Genomic DNA, 14,131 nt, shown 5'->3' on the forward strand with positions numbered 1-14,131 from the left:
ATTTTTCCTCAACTCCAATATGGTATCAGAGCTCTAGATCTGCATGCCCCTGTTCTCTTCATGAGAGATTTTGGGCCTTGTTCTTTAGATTTGTGTATTCGGGGGTTTGCATAGTTGTTCTTTTCCATTTCTGGGGGTAGCTGATTTTTGGTACATTTTGGTGCCAAAAGGACCTCACAATTGGATTCAGAAGGCTCATTCCATGAATTTTGATATATAATTTGCCTATTTTTGGTGACAGGGGCTTCTAGAGCATGATTTTTTATTGGCACATTTTTCAAGGCACAAAAATCCTTACGGATGTACCTGCAAATGCGTTAGAAAATTTTCATAAAAAATAAATAAAACATAAAATTATATATATATATATTTACCCTCTTTATGCCCTATAAGAGGGGTTTTTTTTCTTTTGGCCGTAACTTGGTTATACGGAGGCACTTTTTTAAAAACCTTATATCGTTGGAAAGCTCTTTCTGAGATCTATCCAGATATGGAGGTTTGAACTTTTGGTTTTTCTTTTCTAATGGAATTTTTTCTGTCAAATCTAGAGGTTCCTTTTTGCACTCCGGGAAAAATCACTTGAGCATCCGAACTCCGTTTTTTGAAAACTTTATATTGTTGGAAAACTTGTTTTGTGTATTTTCCAGTCATATGATTTTTCTTTCCAGATTCTTCTCTAGGTATATTTTATTCTGGTGTTTTCTTTTCAGCACTCTGGTGAATATCTTGGATGTTTCAGGTCCTAGGATCTCTTTCTTTGTTTCAGGGCTCTGATCATTGTAGCATTTTATTTATGCAAACACACTAAGATAAAGTGTCATCATGCATTGTATACTTGGAATCTTGCACATCTTGTGTCTTGTTGTACATGCACTACTTATAAAGTGTCATGGGGGGGTTGATGTTTTCCTTTGTTTTCCATCTACCTTTGTCACATGAGTGTTCCTTCCACGACATTAGCCTCATGATGTGCGTCAAGTGAGTGTTCCTTCCATGACACTATGTACTTTCTCTACACCTTCGATGTTCCTAGTTCTTCATCATGTGGTTCTTGTTGGCCATTCATTTCAGTGTACCTATCCCTCTCCCTTTTCAACATTATGGGGAAGTTTGTCCTATTGTTCTAATGCTTCCTTGGGTCAATTGATCATCTGTTCAGGCTTTGGTGTTTCATGTCATCTGTATCTTCGAGTTCAATTGTTTACCTTTGTTTACCGTCTGATTCGAGTAGTGTCATTTGAGGGCACTCATGCAAATTATAGTCTTCTCTACCTAGTCATGTTCTATTTCAGTGGAGGTTCTTCAGATCAGTAGTTACTCTTCGACAGTGTTTGCATCTATTTCATGCTTCAGTGGTGTTCTTCATTCTCTTTTTTTTGTTCCTATCCTCTCGAACACTCTTGTTTTGGAGGCTTCTTAGTCCTTCACTTGAGATTTCATCTCTTATCAAGGTTTTTTCCTTTTTCTCCACTTTATAGAGATTTTATTGTACTTAGGCACCCCATCAGGCCTAGTTGCTGGGACCCATTGTTGCTTTCCTGCATTTTTTACATGCTTTTTTAGTCCTTAGTTGTTTTTTAGATACTCCCTAAGTTCATCTTAAGGGGGGGTGTTAAGAGTTATCTTTTATTAGCTAATAATTATTTATTTAATTATTAGTCTATTATACTCTATGCTTAGGCTAAACTTAGGAATCTTATAATTCTTTAGGGTTTTCACTTTTAGGGTTTCAAGTATCATTTTATAAGGATTCTCTCTTTGTATTTTCATAACAACTGTAATTATTGAATTGCATTCTTCTTGAACAATCAATATGACTCCTCTTTTCTGGATCTCTAAATTCTGGCCTCCATAGTTTTTTTGCTTCTCTCCTTCTATGACAGGTTTGCATGCAGGTGATCTTTGGGAGTTGTCGAGTTGATTTTTCCTCAACTCCAATAGAAAGAATCTGCACTAACTCCCTATATTTATGTTTCAGACAATGAGCATGAAGATCAATCTAAAAATGGACCAGTAGAGGAAGCACCAAGCAATAATTTCAACCGGTATGTGCAAAAGAATCATTTGACATAACAAATCATAGGAGATAAAAGTGAAGGTGTGCAAACTAGAAGAAGACTAGCCTAGAATGATGAGTAGGTGAATTTCAACCTCATGATAGAACTTGAACCCAATTTTTTTGATGAAGCTAGCAAATGTGAGAAACGAGTAGATGCCATGGATGAAGAGTTGACACAAATTGAGAAGAATCAAACATGGGAACTTGCTCCTTGATCGGCAGACAAGAGTGTCATAGGTGCCAAGTGGGTCTACCAAAATAAGATGAATGAAGAAGGCAAGATAATCTGACATAAAGAAAGGTTAGTTTGAAAAGGGTATGCTTAAGTGGAAGGTATTGACTTCGAAGAAACCTTTGCACTGGTTGCTAGGTTAGAGGCAATAAGAATGTTTTTAGCTTTCTCTGCCTATAAAGGTTGCAAAGTCTACCAAATGGACGTCAAATCTGCCTTTTTGAATGGTAAAGAAGAGGTATATATGGAACAACTAGAGGGTTATATTTTACATGATGATGAGAGTTTTGTATGCTGGCTGAAGAAAGCCTTGTATGGTTTGAAGCAAGCTCCCAGAGCATTGTATTCCTGATTGGATAAATACTTGAAGGAGAAAGGATTTTATAAAGGAAATACAAACAGTAACTTGTATGTCAAGGTAAATGGAGTTCACATGATTATAGTGGTTGTATATGTGGATGATATTATCTTTGGTGGAGACAAGGAGATCATGTGCAAATAATTTACAGATCAGATGAAGACAAAATTTGAGATGTCTATGCTGGTTGAGTTGTCCTATTTTCTTGGTTTGCAGATCTCACAATAGGAGAAAAGAATTTTCATCTCCCAAACCAAGTATGTGAAAGACATGCTGAAGAAATTTCAAATGGAGGACATCAAACCAATAAGTACTCCCATGGTTACCGATTGTAAGTTGAGAAAACTAGATGAGTCACCAGAAGCTGACAAAACACTGTATAGGTCTATGATTGGTAGTCTGTTATATTTAACAACATCTAGAGTAGATATTGTAGAAGATGTTTGCATGGTAGCAAGATTCCAAGCTGCTCCTAAGTAGTCTCACCTAAATGTCGTCAGAAGAATCTTTAGGTATCTATAAGGAACTATCAGCTATGGTCTGTGGTATCCAAATAAAAGAGACTTCTTTATGCAAGCTTATACTGATGCAGATTGGGCAGGAAGTATTGATGAACAAAAAAGTACACATGGAGATACTTTCTACTTAGGAGATCGGTTAGTATCATAGCACAGTAAGAAGTGAAACTTAGTGTGATTATCCACTGTTGAGGCCAAATATATAGTTGTTGCTACATGTTTCTCATAAGTGCTATGGATGAAGCAAACATTGAAGGACATACAGGTGGAGATAAAGGATCCTATTCCAATTCGGTGTGATAACTGAAGTGTAATCAACATCTCCAAGAATCCAGTCATGCACTCAAGAACAAAACACATTGCAATCAAGTATCACTTCTTGAGGGAGAAGGTAGGAGATAAATGTTCCAACTGGTGAGCAGATCACTGACATATTTACCAAGCCACTTCCTTTAGGTCCATTTGAGTACTTAAGACAAAAGATGGGAGTTGTCCCACCATCCGACATCACTTAAATGCATAGGAGGATGCATGATTCAGGGGGAGTCAATATTTTTTACTCTCTTATGACTCTTGAATCATGAAGCATGGACATAGGGGGAGATTGTGTCCTAACCGGGTATAGCCAAGGAAGAGATTATTGGTGTCAAACTAAGGTTTTCTTTGCCATTGCTGTCAAAGGGGGAGAGAAACCAAAATAGATAATGTTGACATCAATGCCAAAGGGGGATATTGTTGGCATTGAGTTGTCATTAATGTCAACCGGTATTGCAGGCTACCAATAGAGGTATATCAACCCAGTATGAAGAAGATTGGTCAGGTATAAGGAAGATTAACATGAAGGCTTGACAATTGGTATGGTGGAACACAAGTAGGTATTGAGATTGTCAGTGACATCATAGGTAAGAGGTGATATGAAGTTATTTGTTGGCATGAAAATTTATAACTAGTATAAAGGTTGGTTGTTTGCTTGTGATAATGTTTGTGATAAAGAGGCAGAGTGATAAAGAGATCATAAACCACCAGAGGTGAAGTCTTTCTACCAGTGTAGTGTACACTACCAGTAAGTAGCAGGAGAAGGTATCACCGATAAGGGCTTGTGTCGGTATGAGTTTGATGGATGATAAAATTTAAACCAACCTTGTGTCGGTGAGCTGAGTGTATGCCGATGTGATGCCACATGGAGTTGAGGTGGTGAGCATCCAAATATCAGTGAAGTTTACATCAACATGGTTGTTGGAGTTGTTAGTCAACATTAAATGAAACAACCACAAATCATGGGTTGATAACAAATTTATGTGGCTCGAGGAAGAATGAATGACAAAGAAAGATCAGGGATTTATTGGCGCCTAGATTGAAGCAAGGAAATCAGATTGCAAGAGGACCTCGAGAAAGAAACAACTAGGTCATAAGTGAGTCGACAGATTTCAAGGCCGAAAATCATGGTCGTGTTTTCTATTTTTGGTAAACATATTTTGGATAGATGGAAAATGCGTGATGACTTATTCCTCCAATGTAGGTGTGAGATCCAAGGTGGATCAAATCAGATTGGATGCAAATTTGGTTGGAAGAAGGAAAACCTAGCCAACCTCTAGTTGAATTAGTTTTTGGCGGGAAAGCTTCAGTTTAAATATGGCAACCTAAGACAGATAGAGTTGGTGCTGCTAAAGGGAAAAGAAGAGAGTGAAATTGCTATTGGAGAGCCGAAGAGAAAAAACACTTGAAGTGTTTGTGAGTGAAGATTGAACCAGTAAGGAGAAGCAAGGTAAATCGATGTAAGGAACAAACTGACAAAGTGAGCATAGAATGCAGAGGTGACAAATTGAAAGAAGCAGTACCGAATAGAGAGTGACCAAGTGTGATTTGAATTTAGCAGAAAAGAGGGAGAGAAGATTAAGGAGAGTTAAAACCAATAGGAAGGCTAAGTTGTAGTGTGTGTTGAGTTGATATAAACTAGTAAGATAGAAACCAACAGTGGAAAGCTTTGAAAGGTTGAAAAACTTCATTTGCAACAAGGATCCAAATTGTTTATCTGAGTTTTTCATATTGTTGAGTGCAGGGGTTGTAGCTCCTTTAGGTTGTAGCTTATAAACTATGTAGGGGTCGGTGCTCCTTTGAGTTGATGCTCATAAATCAGAGGTTGGTGCCCTAAAATTTGTAATCAGATCTTTTCATTGTGAGGCTGGATTGGAGCAGAAGATCTCCAACAGCTATTCTCACTAAGGTTTTTCCCATATTGGGTTTTCCTCGTACATCTGGTGTTATGTGTTGCATCTTTATGTATGTGATGTATTAATCCTTTAGTTATTTCTCTTACACACACTATTTGCATTGCTTTGGTAAGTAGTTTGCATCTTGTGTATCTCATATTGAACCAGTATAGCTCTGATTAAGTAAAAACTATTCAAATCACTGATTCACCCCCCCTCTCAATGATCCATTATGTCCAACACATATTGTGGTAGGAGAGTTCAAAGCATTTTACTAACAACAACATCATCATCAATCTTACCTCCAACACTCTTAATACCACCTATGACTTCTTTAACCCTTTGACCATATTGTAAAATGTTCTCACCATCAACCATTTTCATGTCATCAAATTTGCCTCTTTAAATTTCTTCTTTTTCTCTTTGAACATGTTCATCTCCTCCATAAATAAATTTTAATTTCTCCCATACCTCAAATGTAGTTTCTAATCCATGAACATCTATATACTTAGAATCAGATAAAGTACTTATAATTGCTTCCAAGGCTTGAATGTTTTCTTGTTGTTCTTTAAGCTCATTCGATGTCAAGGGGTTGGTAGTAGGAACACCATACTTGTTTACCACATGATTCCAAAATTGAGAACCCAATCCTTTAATGTATATCTTCATCCGATCTTTCCATATCTGGTAGTTGTCCTTGGTAAACTTGGGACTCTCCTTCTTCATCATCTTTATTCAGGATCTTTCCCTCAATCTATTAAGCTTTCTGCACACAGAGGACCAATGCTCTAATACCAATTGTTAATATTAGACGATTCGGTTAATACTAAGAGGGGGGAATGAATTAGTATTAACAATAATTTCAAACTTAAAACTTGAACTTATAAACTTCACCAAATCAATCATAAATCAATAATAAACTCTTTACCATTACCGGTAATCACTAATAATCATATGTTAAACTAATTTATTAAGTTTGCACATTAAGTGTTCATTTACCATGCATAAACTGAAAGTAAATCATGATAGCACATAAAAACATTCACCATATGAACAACATGTTTTTCACGTGTAAACCCAAATAGGGAAAACCCATGGTGGGAATTGGTACCCACAAAAATTGTGCACTCTTTCAGAATGCACCTTGTTAGGAGCCAAGCCCAGTTAGAAGCTTACAATGATGCCCTATTAGGAGTCACCCGGTTAAGGGATTTAGATAATGAGCCCTGTTAGGAGCTTTGACTCATTAGGATCAAGCTCACAAGAGGATTTAACACTCAGATGTTGAGCTACCCGATTAAGGGATTTACAATGTAAGCCCTATTAGGACCTACCCGGTTAAGGGATTTAAGTTGCTACAACTGTTAGGGAACAACAATGAATGATCTAGTTATAGCACTTAACTTCTTGCTTGATCAGATCCAATTATACTCCAAATCTGTAATACTCTGGCAGATCTCTCACACTCTGGTTCGGTTTCATACTCTTCTCAAAACCATCGATACAACAAACATCAATTGTTCCGACATAAATAACCTTTACAACTTAGTCAATTACAAAACCCTAAGACTTACAACATAGATCATCACAGATATTTACAACTCATCATAGATCATCATATGGATCATTACAATCAATTAAAAATCAATATCAACCATTGAGTGATCATAACTCATCACAACAACTCGATCTTTTACATAGTCAAACCCTTAGCTCATTCCACTAAGCACTTTGCACATTCCCAAGAAATTCTATCTTGATCATGCCAAAACATAACTCAAATATTTCACGCGGGTTGTGCCACGTCACCTCCAACACTTGAACTTGATGTAGATCACTGCCAAACCAAAAATCATTACCGGTTAAGAGAATTCTTTACTGGTCCTTAAACCCTTCTTAAACCCTAGCAAAAATATAACAGAAATCATAAACATGACTTCCAGTAACCAAATCATGATGCGGTTCCGGTCAGATAAATATTACAATAATACAAACTCACATTCCAAACCGTAACACTTCAATCATCACTAATATCTGGAATCAATCAAAGCATATCCTCGTTTATCGGTTAAGGTCCTAATTCCCAGTTCCTTGTTTCTTTATCGGTAAGCCCTTTCCAGTAGACCAAAAAGACTTAGATGACAAAATACAACATTGTAAACATCAGTTTCCATCAATGACAACACAAATAACTGATCAAAGTCATCTAATCATGGAATATCAATCTCTTCATTACAATGTCATCACAAATAGTCCTTTACTGATTCAGTCATCATTCTTCATCTGAATCAATTATGCCAATCATGCCCACAATCATGCCTGCTTTCTCAGGTAATTTCAAAACTCCAATATTTGATTAATACAAGGGAAAAGGAGATCCAAGGGACCTTGTGAGAAAATTTTACTTCCCATGTTTAGAGGTGGCATATGATGAGACCTACTTAATGTGTCTCTTCTCCCAAATTCTAGGAGGCTCAGCTATGCAATGGTTTTCATGCTTGCCCAGCGGAATCAGGACATTTGATGATTTAGTGCAAGAATTTATCACTCATCATGCACACAACATATAAAGAGATGTCTCAATGATTGATTTATGCAGTACTAAACAAAAGAATCCAGAGTTATTCTCCACATTCTTGCAAAGATGGAGACACCTTTCTAGTAGACATTCCTTCCCCATTCCTGAAGAACAATTAGTTGAATTTTTCATTTCAAACTTAAATGAGGAAATGGAATTATACTTAGACATCAAATGCTCAAACACTTTTAAAGACATGATAGCCCAAGGGCTCAAAATCAAGAAAGCCCTTATCAAGAAGAGACTTGTCAAAATATACAAAGACAACAAGATTGTCCATGACCAACATTCAATAGTGACAAACCCAAATTTTGGTCCAAAAACAAGAACATAGTTAACAATGGTATTGTAGATGCAAGGGCAGTTAAGATCACCCAACCAATGGTCAAAATAGTAGGGCAAGTTGATAATTATAATAATAACAATACCAATCAAGGTAACTCCCAAAATAATCAAGGAAATCAAGCTCCCCACACACAACAAGAGATACCTAGGAAAAAGTACCCTACCTACAAACTAAATCAGACATATACACCCTTAGGACAACCTCTTGAAATGGTATTATGACAAATCATATCTTTCGATCTTATCATGTTGCCGAAAACATCAAATTACGAACCTCAAGTTAAACCGCCATGATGGAGGGATATGAATATTTTGAATTTCACAAAGGAAAAGGACACAAAACAAATAATTGTCATCAGCTAGAGGATATCGTTCAAGACCTCGTTGATCAAGGTGATATAGAAATGGATGGTCATAATACAAAAACTTCCAACATGGATCACACCATGTTAAAAAATCCACTCCCATCATATGAGAAAGGAGGTTCATCCCATCAAGGTAAGAGCCAAGATAGTACGACCAATTATACATGCGCAACATATACCTATACCATCAATAATATTTATGATGCTATTGAAAAAATTGTCACCATTACTATCAAAGGAAAAGAACCTACGTGCAATGTTGTTATCCGTCGTAGCAAGCTTACCTTACCAGGAGCACCATCTAGAGAGGCATACATACCCAAGAAATATAATCTTGTGGACCAATTGGATAAACTGCCAGGACTCATCTCCATACTAGATCTTTTGCGCCTATCACCCTCACATAAAACTATCTTGGACCAAGTTCTCCAAGAAGCGTCAGTTCCATCAAACCTAAACACAGATCAATTTAAAGCCATGGTTGGAAGTCTCAAATTATCACCATGTCTCACTTTCACTGAAAGTGATGATGCATCCGTTCAACGACCACACAATGCTCCTCTCCACATTGAAGGATTCATACATAAACACAAAATCAAGTGAGTCTTGATTGATAATGGAGTAGGCCTTAATATTTGCACATTGCAATTAATAACAACATTGGGATAATTAGAAGGAGAAGTTGATGCCATAAAGAAGATCACTATCAAGGCCTGTGATGATATAGAATGCTCCTGTAAAGGGTGCATCACTCTACCAGTAAGGGTAGGGCTTGTGGTGAAGGATGTGGTTTTCCAAGTCTTAGACCTCCCTCTTCCATACAATCTCCTATTGGGGAGACCATGGATTCATGCCATGCAAGCAGTTTCATCCACTTACCATCAATGTATCAAATTTCCACATCACGAAGTGGAAATTACTATCCTTGGTGATGCTAACCCATCTATCTATTGCAACAATATAAGGCATCAACCAAATATCACAATACCCAACAATAGAGAAGCCAACGCTTTGTCATCATATGGCCACCTATAAAATCTCACCAGTACATCAATCCCTACACCAAAATAGGATAAAATGAAGATGAAGGTAAAGGATGAAGGTCTAGGAGAATATAACCTTAGCCAACAATTTTGTGTTGGCCAACTACCTCTTTCACCCAGGACTCATGACAAGCCACAAATTTCACTCAAGACACCTGTTATAAAAAATACCTATACACTTGATAGATTCACCCTAGGAAAATCACAAGAGAAAGAAACTATTGATGAAGACTTGGCAGGATGGATTTACATAGATCCTTCAGACAAAGGTAAACAAAAGATAAGGCTCCCTACAGAGAAGTATGGAAAAAGCTTCTCAATGATGCAAAAGATGGGCAATAATGGCCATAGCACTTTAGGATCCAACAAGCAAGGGGTACAAGAGCCATTACAACCCTTGTTAAAACCAAGAGATAAAATAGGACTCAGATTTAATCCAAGTTCAGAGGGCTCTTCTAAGCTCAAGCTTACAAACAGACAAAAGCAGTTAACTTATAAGTCTATCACTCCACAAATCAGGTTGATGTCTATGGCAAACAAACCTATTACACTAGAAAATCCAAGTCATGCAAGTACTTCTCAATTAAAGTCTGCACATGAAACAAAGCCAAAGGATTTTGTGGCACAAAATTCCATCACTCCAAGGGTAAAATCTTTATCCATTTCAAACACCCCGGCAACATCAACAATCCCATCACAGACAACACCTTCAGTACCTATTGCCATAACCTCCACACTTGAAGATATCCCTATTAGATACAGTATTACAAAGTGATTCTAAGACAAATTCACATGAATACGAATGGGATTATTCAACATCACATGAATATGATAAGGGTTCTTATGAAGTTAAGAAAGTTGAGGGAGATGCATGGATTAAAACCTTTTGGACTCTAGATGACGAGGATACTTCTAACAGAGATAGGTCACCTCCCGAGCCTAATTATGAAGGGGAGAGTACCGAAGATGACCTGGATACCTCCATACTCACCATAACTTCCACATCCTATGAGATTAACCTAATTGATGAAGGCATGCCAATGATTCACCCTGAAATCATTGACTAGGACCAGTAAGATCCCCCACGCCTTGACACCTTCCAAACAATGAGGTGATAATAGACTTTCTTGAATTATGAGATAACATACCAAGTGGGGATCACAAAGGAAGGTTCATTTTTGAACTCAATAGCGCGGCTTATTTCAAAGAGAATGCCAAACCTTTTAGTCACAAAAATATAATAATAATGAATGGATCTTCTAGTGAAAATCGCACTACTGGACTTCTAGATCCCAAAAAAGTAAAAATAAAGGATGTATCCAGAGGTGAAAACCTCTGTGAGGCACCTAAAGATGGAAGGTTTGACATTCTCCCCTTTAGCACAAATTGAGAGTGATCATCCATTCTCATAGAGGAGACAAAGGAAGTCAATCTGGGAACACCAGGAAATCCACACATAATACATCTAGCAGAATCATTGTCTCCAGTAGAAGATCCTAATTTCATAGAATTCTTTTAGAGGAGACAAAATAATTTTTCATGGTCCTATGTAGACATGCCAGGGCTGGATCCAGAGCTAGTAATGCATCACTTAACAGTAGGAGAAGGAGCAAAACTGGTAAAACAAAAGCTCCGAAAAATGAACCCTTAGATTTCACTGTGAGTAAAGGCAGAACTCAAGAAGTTGTTAGATGTTGGTTTCATAAGACCAATTGATTATGTAGAATGGATCTCCAATATTGTTTCAGCGGCCAAACCAAATAGGGAAATCCGTATCTATACGGATTTTAGAGACCTAAATAAAGAATGTCCTAAGGATGACTTCCCTCTACCCAACATTGATATGATTGTGGATCTCACAGTAGGGCATGTAATTCTATCACTCATGGTTGGTTTCTCAGGATACAACCAAATCAAGATCACTCCAGAGGATCAACACACAATAGCTTTCACATGCCCATGGGGTACATACTGCTAGAACATGATGTTGTTTGGTCTAAAATATGTAGGGGCCACATATCAATGAGAAATGACTACCATCTTCCATGACATGATGCATACACTAATGGAAGATTATGTGGATGATTTAATGGCTAAATCATTAACAAGAGAGGGTCACCTTGTAGTACTAGACAAAATCTTCAATAGACTGGAATAATACAGTGTCCACCTCAATCCAAAGAAATGTGTCTTTGGAGTAATCTGTGGGAAGCTCCTAGGATACATTGTCTCAAACAAGGACATTGAAGTAGATCCTGCAAAAGTCAAAGCAATCATGGAGATGCCACCTCCTAAAAATAATTAGTCAATTGAGGACATTACAAGGGAGGCTACAATCAATATGTCAATTCATTGCACAATTGGCTGATAAATGTCATCCCTTCACACATTTTCTACACAAGAATGTTCATTTCAGATGGGAAGAGAACTGCCAGCAAGCATTCTAGTAGCTAAAGGACTACTTGATGACACCACCATTGCTAACACCACCATCTCTTGATAGGCCTTTATTACTACACATATTAATTATAGCTATAGCCTTAGGAGTATTATTAGCACAATATAATGCAGAAGGAAAATAATGTGCAATATACTAAATCTCTAGGACATGAGCATGGTATGAAATCAATTATACCCCTATTGGACGAGCCTTCCTAGCAGTAATTTTGGAAGCCACCAAGTTGAGTCACTACATGCTGACACATAAAATACAACTCATTGCCAAGATAGATCCATTGAAGTACCTACTCAATAAAGGACCACTAACAAGTCGCTTGGAAAAATGTGTTATGCCCCTCAACAATTTTGATATAGAATATGTGGATCAAAAATCAATCAAAGGGAAAGTCTTTACAGATCAGCTAGCTGAAGCACCACTCATAGGAGACTATCCTCTCATCTCAAATTTTTCAGATGAAGATATCTTCACAGTCATGCCAACACAATAATGGAAGCTCTATTCTGATGGGTCCTATACTCGACATGGTTTAGGCACTGGCATTCTTTTTATCACACCCCAAGGTGATTTTATTCCCAAATCATATAGGCTCACATTCCCATGCACGAACAACATAGCAAAGTATGAGGCCTTGATCATAGGACTGTGAATGGTCATTCAATGGAACTTAAAGGAGCTACAAGTATATGGTGATTCATAGTTGGTAATCAGACAGGTCAACGATGACTACCAAACTAAGGATGATAAACTCATGGCTTACAAGAAAATGGTTGATAGTTTCAAATAATTATTCACAACTATCACCTTTGAGTAGATTCCTCAAAACTAGAATAGAGTTGCAGATGCAATGGCTACAATAACCTCTCTCCTCGATCTTCCACAAAACTCAACACACTACGAGTTATTAGTGGAACAACTTTGGATCCCTGCTTATGATATCCTAGAATTTGAGATGGTATGTCAACTCATTGGTCCTGATTCCCCATGCTTTGTTGAGTTTTATGCTTACCTACGTGATCAAATCCTTCCACTGAACTAATCAAAAAACCAATGTAAAACCTTCATACACCAATCCACTAGATACACCATCAGTGATGAAACCTTATATCGAGGTAGTCTTGATGGTACTCTCCTCTGATGTTTAGAGAAAAGTGAGGTGACTAAACTTTAGAAGAAGTACATGAAGGAATCCATGGGGCCCACTCAAGTGGCCCTTCATTGTAATAATATCATGAGAATAGGATACTATTGGCCCTCTATGGAAAAAACATCCTACTACTTTGTCAGAAAATGCAAGAAGTGTCAAGTTCACAGAGACCTTATACATGCACCATCACAAGAACTGCAACCCCTCACAACACGATGACCCTTTTGTCAGTGGGGACTTGATGTTGTGGGTAAAATCCATCCATCTTCATCCAGTGGTCATAAATTCATCATTACTGCCATTGAGTACCTCACCAAGTAGATCAAAGCCATTCCACTCACCCAAGTCACCAACAAGTAGATCTCTTCATTCATCCTCAATTAAATCATCTGCCGATATGGTGTACCCATGTCCATCATCACAAATATTGGGCTTCCCTTCACAAATCATGATGTTTAAGAACTTTGTGAGAAGTTTTATATCCAACACCGTTTTTCCACCCCATATTACCCACAAGGAAATGGTCAAGCAGAAGCCTCAAACAAGAACATACTAAGAATCTTAAAGAAGATAGTCAATGATGTTGGTCATGATTAGCACATTTGTTTGAATCCAGCAGTATGGGCATATCAAACTAGCATTCGAACCCCAATAGGCACAGCCCCCTACTCACTTGTTTATGGAGTGAAGTTGAATTACCATCTCTACGAGTCTCCTTGCACAATTTAATTAATGATGAAGAGTACTGAGTCTCTCATCTTTAGGACTTGGAAATGCTTGATGAGAAGCGACAAGCTACCTACAACCACCTTAAAGCA

Source organism: Cryptomeria japonica, chromosome 7 (assembly GCF_030272615.1).
Source record: "Cryptomeria japonica chromosome 7, Sugi_1.0, whole genome shotgun sequence".
Taxonomy (NCBI): Eukaryota; Viridiplantae; Streptophyta; class Pinopsida; order Cupressales; family Cupressaceae; genus Cryptomeria; species Cryptomeria japonica.